Genomic DNA, 6,620 nt, shown 5'->3' with positions numbered 1-6,620 from the left:
GGCCGGAAAACGAATTATATCATTCGTTTACACTGCCATTTCAACGTCGTCATAGAAAACACGTTGTAGGAGAAATTTGTTGCTACGCATCTCCCAACATACCAGCATTTCAAAATGCGAGTCGCTGAGTCCTGCCCGCTTTGGCTTCGACACGTCTTTTTCAACGGACAAAAGTCTCTCCACTGCAGCACCTGTAAGGAATTGTTTGTTTTGTTTTGTTTTTCATATCTTTATCCTGCATTGCTGGAAAGCGGACTTGAGCGCTATGCATCGGCGTACGCCTTCCGACGTACACCTGACCCACGCTGCAGCCGACGGCAATGTCTGTTTCCGGTTGTCTACTCTACTTATGACTTAAATTTGGTACTACTCATTACTCGAAATCGATCACTGGGTAGAGGCAATTATCGTAAAGTTTCTTGCCCAGAGAAACAACAGCAAGTGCGGGTGGCTGGAGTCGAACATGCAGGCTCTCGACTGCGAGCCCAACGCGCTAACCACTCGGCCACTGCTGCCATTGGGTGTTATATGTAAATGTAATGAACAGAATGTATTAAATTGGCACCAGCAAAGCTCAAGGACTTGATCCACAATTGACTTTTATCTACGTATCGACGTTTCATGCAATGGCACTCACACACCAAAAGCTCACCCTTGAAGTCGTGACTGGTGTTGGTGTTATTCTTGTCGGTATCAACGTGGTCAGAAATAAAAAAACAACTGAACTGAACTAGTCGAATGATTTTTGACGCATTGTTACCATCAAAATCTCCAAAAGCGAGTTATTTTTAAAATTTAAATTGGAAAGTGGCAGGTAACGGGAGTGCGACTGGAAGAAATGTAGCGCCTCTCCACCACTGTGACGTTTGGCTTCGATCACCGCAAGCTCGCGCGAGAAACTAAATTAGTCTCGCGCTTGCCTTCAGATGATCTCACATTTTTTGTAAGTTACTCGATTCATTTTTTGACTAGGTCATGGACTTCTAAATAGTAGCATTTGGACTGGAAACTCAGTGGGCAACATGAGGCCAAACAGTTGGTACAACAATTGGCCAACAGTGGGCCAACAGCCAAGTAACTAACCCTGTTGGCCCACTGTTGGCCAACTGTTGTACCAACTGTTTAGCCTCATGTTGCCCACTGAGTTTCCAGTCCAGATGCTACTATTTAGAAGTCCATGACTAGGTGGAGAAAAATTCAAAGAGTTTTAGTTTGGTTTACAGTAGTTACGGAACGGTCGTTTTTTTTTCTTTATCACCAGCAGTTGAGAAAAATGGAGAAATGAAACGAAGACTGCGCACTACTGTTTCTTATTGTTTGCATGGCGTTATAAACCTAGACCTGAAAGAAAAGAAAGAGAACACGACAGCGCGCACACTACCGCTACAATAGAAATAATTTTTTAACCGCTATTGCAACAAAAAGTAGCGCCCCCTACCGCTACAATTACAAAAAGAAGCGGCGCTACAAAGGTAGATCGGTACTATACCCACTTCTGCTGCCGGGGAATGTAGAGCTGTCGTAAAACATGCGTTGCTTAATCGCATGTTCCCGAGATCCAAGCTGTCCAGGCAGACATTCAATCATATTAAGGGGAGATCGGGTATGGAAGTACACTAACACTTTTTGTCTTTAACCCTATCTTAATACGAGCTGTTTTCGTACGCGGAAAGGACGTCACGGGCTATTTTAGCCCCGTGCTAATTAATCGCTAATAACGGGAGCTATGAAAATCACAGAGCCAAAACATTTTACAAGATAATAGCCATGTGTATTGTGCGAATATAAATTAAATTTTTACCCAACAAATTTGTTGAAATAAAGTGTTTGAGATGAAAAAACCTCAGAAAGTCGGTTTTTATTCTAATTTCCCGAAAATAGCTTCAAAATTGAAAATTTTAAAATATAACATAAAGTAATGCTAAACTAAACAACAAAATACTTTTCCTCATAAATATAAGGCATTTTCGGGCGTTTTTAGATTTCAAAGTAATTGTACTAACATTTATATTGCACTTAGCCTACATTAAATTATACAATGCAAACTATTAATACCGGTAGGCTACTACAAAAAGTGCTTAATCTTACTGTAGCCTACATTAAATTATATATATCTAGCATTGCACGAAAATGTTTAGCCACCTGAGATGAAATGCTTGTTGTGAAGGGCAGGAAGGTAGAAAAATGACCAGTTTAGGTTTAAAAAATTCGCCTTCTGAGAAATATTTCACTACTAGAATGGGGCGATTGGGGCGTCCTCATAAAACCCTGTTTCGCTACAGATAGGATTAACGTTGCAATTTTCAAATTTTTCCGTTCACCTTTTTTAAAACTTTACAGCAACTGCTCTTAGCTTAGGCCTACAAAATGAGACCTTTAATTTTTTGATTGTGTGAGTATGGCGTCTATGCTATCGCTTTAACCCTATTCGGACTGACGGGTGGACGGATTCCGTCCATACCTAAAATTTTTATTGATAACATAAAAGCTATTGGCTCAAATTAACTGAACCAGTGGCGTAGCTAAGGGGGGTTTTCACCCCCCCCCCCCCCCCCTTTTGGCACGCGTGTGACGTCACGATATTGAGAATGATGCTTTAGTCTCTAAAACAATGTTTGCTTCATTTTAAACGAAATTGCATTAAAAGAGCGAGTTTTGCCAATACCAAACATTTAAATATCTCAGCCTGGAATTAGCAATAAGAAAACATAGAGACTTAGCTTTATTTCCGAAAAATGCCGAAGAAAACATGATTTTATCCCTTTGCTATGTCACCGGAGAGCACCATTTTACAGAAATATTCATACCAACATTTTTGTTGAAACTGTTTTCAGAATGCACCAAATTCAAGTAATTTTTTTTTAATTTTATGGGGGAAGCCTCCCAGACCCCCGCCGCTGGGTGTCGTCTTAAGCGAACACGCCGACGGGCTTCGCCCGCCGGCCGTCAAACCCCCCTCTCCTTTCTAAATTTCTGGCTACGCTATAGCTACTGAACTACACTTGTATGACTTTTCCTAAACATTATTCATCTTTGGTTTAATAATAAAATGACATTTTTTTGTAGTAGGCCTACAGTTTTTAGTTATCAGCAGTTTTTGACACCCTAGCCTACTCCCAAAATTGTCTGCAAAACTAGTAGGTCTAAAACATTAATCAGTGTGAAACTTAATAGGAATTAAGAGGGATTAAGTCCACCGCTGAATTTTGCGTCAGCATTAGTCAGAAGAAAGCAGGTCATGTCAAGAGAGTATGACTGGACCGTGCGTGCTTTTAACGAAGAGATTAGCGATTTCAAGGAGCTTATGGCGGGGACATGAGACAATTTTTTTAAATATTGACTACTTTTAGCAAAAAAGCAATAGCAAAAAACTATAGTAGAGTATGTGTGTCCATTTAAAATTTTAACCATTTTGTCAATAATTTTGATCTAACTTTGTGAAAAAAAGAAACCTCTTAACGGTTTTTATAAGCTTATCAAAAGTTATTAGAAAATGAAAGTATGGATGGAATAAGTCCACACGCCAAAAATAGCTTGGTCCGAATAGGGTTAAAAACTGCTACACCTTGAATACAACCACCCCTATCTACACGGTATGGTTGTAAGACATTTTGTAATACATTTTCGAGGCAAGCGTAAAATCGCAATCAAGTGATTTGCAGAGGTGGGCAGTAACTAGTTACAAAAGTAACTAGTTACTGTAACTAGTTACTTTTTGAGTAACTGTAACGGTAACTTCGTTACTATTTTCCAAAAGTAACGAAACGCGGTAACTAGTTCCTATTTTAGCACTTTTTCAACAGTTACAGTTACAAGTTACTTTTGTATTGAAATTTTAGTTTTTAATTGCCGTTTATTTCTCTGCACGTGTTTGTGTCTTGTTTAGTGCGTGTTTGCTGCGTTTTGCGCAATAATGCATTTTTCTCGCACAGGTAGCGGCGCAGCACTGCGCAATGCGCATGCGCGATTCTACTTTTGTTTTGTGGTTTGGTGGAGAAGGGTTGCCATATTGGCGAATTTATCGCCAAAGTCCAGAAATCTGGCGATTTTTTAAGACGTTTAGCTTCCTATTTATGATTTGGCTCTTTTTTGGCAATTTTTGATAACTGATTTGGCTAAATTAATTGTTTTTGGCGATTAATCAATATGTACCAAAGACAGGCAAGACACAACAATACAACAGGGTTGAGCATTATAATAATATATTTTACTGTACATATTTACAAATGAGTTTAACAGTCAAACATTTTCGGTTTAACTTAAGCCCTCATCAGGAACCTGAAAATATTTATAAAAATGCAGTAAATTTCAACTTCTTGAAGGTAACTGACTAATGACTATAAGCATCAAGAAACACGCAGCGATTAAAAGCAATTTGTTGATGCTTATAGTCAGTTAGTTAGATAGTTACCTTCAAGAAGTTGAAATTTAGCCTATTGCATTTAGTGTAACGCTTGCAATGCCTCTAAAAAGATTGTCTGACATTAAAACCAGAGCAACAGCATTGCTGTTTGTTTGCCGTTGATGGACGTTCTTGTGGAAGCAATACAAACCAGATTTGGTCATTGGTTCGAGGACAGCGACTGCATTCCACCCACAATTTAGACTTATCCGTGTTTAATGCCTGATCATTAAGCGACAATGCTGAATGGAAGACCAAAATAAAACAGAACATGCTTCAAGCACTTGAAGAAGCAAACTGCTCTGCTGAAGAGGGGAGTAGCAGCGACACTGAAGTGGATGGTGGTAGGTAGAGCCACTGAGGACTTTTTGCACCACTTTACGCAAAAACTTAGAAAAGAAAGCAATGCGCGTTGAATCTGTTACAGGAGTATTTGGAATCGGACCCTGAGAACAAGTTAAGCGGATTCAGATTCACAATTGGACCGATGAAAAAACTGTTTTAAAAACATAACACTCCCATTCCGTCAAGTGCTGCAGTAGAAATATTGTTTTCATTGCAGCACTTGTTCATCACCAGACTTTATTCGTTCATCCCCGACGCCGACACACTCTCTATTGACCTGACACTACCAAGACAGGCATGGGTGCGCCTCAACCGTCTCCGTACGGGCGTCGGGCTTTTCCGCTCTACCATGCACCAATGGGAAATGGCCTCTTCCTCCTCCTGTGAATGTGGTGCCGAGGAAGACCGCAAACCACATCATTGATTGATTAAATCTTTATCCTCGGACTGGGAAAGCTTCTTGCAGAACTTAATCCTGGCAGTTTCGCATACTTGTAGACTAAAGGCTTTCAATCACTGACGCAGGCCCGGTCACCGAGATTGACAGAGTGAAGTTTCCGATTGTTGAAGTCTTGTTGCTGGGAAATTATTCCATCTATTAGATGCCACTAAATAGAGAGCAGTCCTCAACGTGCGTTGCTCAAGCGCATGCCCTGAGAGTCGAACCAGTGTCGCTTGATCTTGAAGCTTCTTCGTTCCAGAAGTGACGCGCTAACCAATTGAACTATCAGGGCGGACATCAGCAATGACTGTAACATCTTCAAGCCACCTAACGGAGTGGAAGGTTTGCGTGTCATGAATGATGAAACCAAAAACTGACTGCTCTCTAGTAGCCTTCCAGTGTAGTCCGGGAACATTGTGAATCTGGGGCGGTAAAAGGATAGACTCTCGGCCCCAGAGGCTCACACGACGACGACGATTGGGCAAGAAAGGACATTTTAAAGCCCAAAAGAGCAGGCCTGAGTGACGAGCACTTTGAAATGCTCGTATTTCTCAAAGGAAATAAACATATAAGCCACTGAGTATTTTTTTTAAATAAAACCTTGTTGGTTTTGTATTTGTGCTGTTATGTTAGCATGAATGGCTCTAACACCATATATCAAACATTGCGGTTAAACTGGACTTGCATGCAGAGCTGGCCAGGTGCAGAATTTTATGTTCAGATTTGTGAGTAACTGAAAGTAACTAGTAACTGTAACTAGTAACGGTAACTAGTTACTTTTTAAAATCGGTAACTGTAACGGTAACTCAGTTACTATTTTGGCCAAGTAACTGTAACTGTAACTCAGTTACTTTTGAAAGTAACTTTGCCCACCTATGGTGATTTGTATGATGACAATCAAAGAAGAAAAATTGAGTGTTGCAACCACACCGTGCTGTTATTTTAGTACTCGATCTCCCTACTTCTTAACGTAGACATCACCTTAGATGTTAAAAACAGTAAAACAATATGCCTAAAGAGTGTCATAATTGAAAACAAGACGTATGATATAGTCACAACAAAGAGATGCTGCTATGTGATACAACAGTGCAAAATCTCAGTATTTTTATTGGTGGTCTTAAACTCACAGTAGGCCTATGGGCACTATGGTAACCAATTTTGATCATAATTACCATAGTAGGCGTATAAAGGCACCACTACAGCCTCATTATAAACCTTTTTTCACAGATTTGTAAATATTTTATTCCAACAGATAGGCCAGATTAGATCAGGGCTTCTCAACTGGGGCCTACGGCCTCCCTCAAGAGGGCTTTGGAGCGTTGTTCGGAGGGCCACGAGCAAAGGTCTTCACTTGGTAGCTATAACTTGTTCATGATACTATTGTGTAGCGGACGTCGAATAGTCCAAAGTATCCGTTCATACATTGACTTC

Source organism: Aplidium turbinatum, chromosome 18, assembly GCF_918807975.1.
Source record: "Aplidium turbinatum chromosome 18, kaAplTurb1.1, whole genome shotgun sequence".
Lineage (NCBI taxonomy): Eukaryota > Metazoa > Chordata > Ascidiacea > Aplousobranchia > Polyclinidae > Aplidium > Aplidium turbinatum.
The sequence above is the reverse complement of the archived record's forward strand: the minus strand, read 5'-3'. Positions refer to the sequence as shown.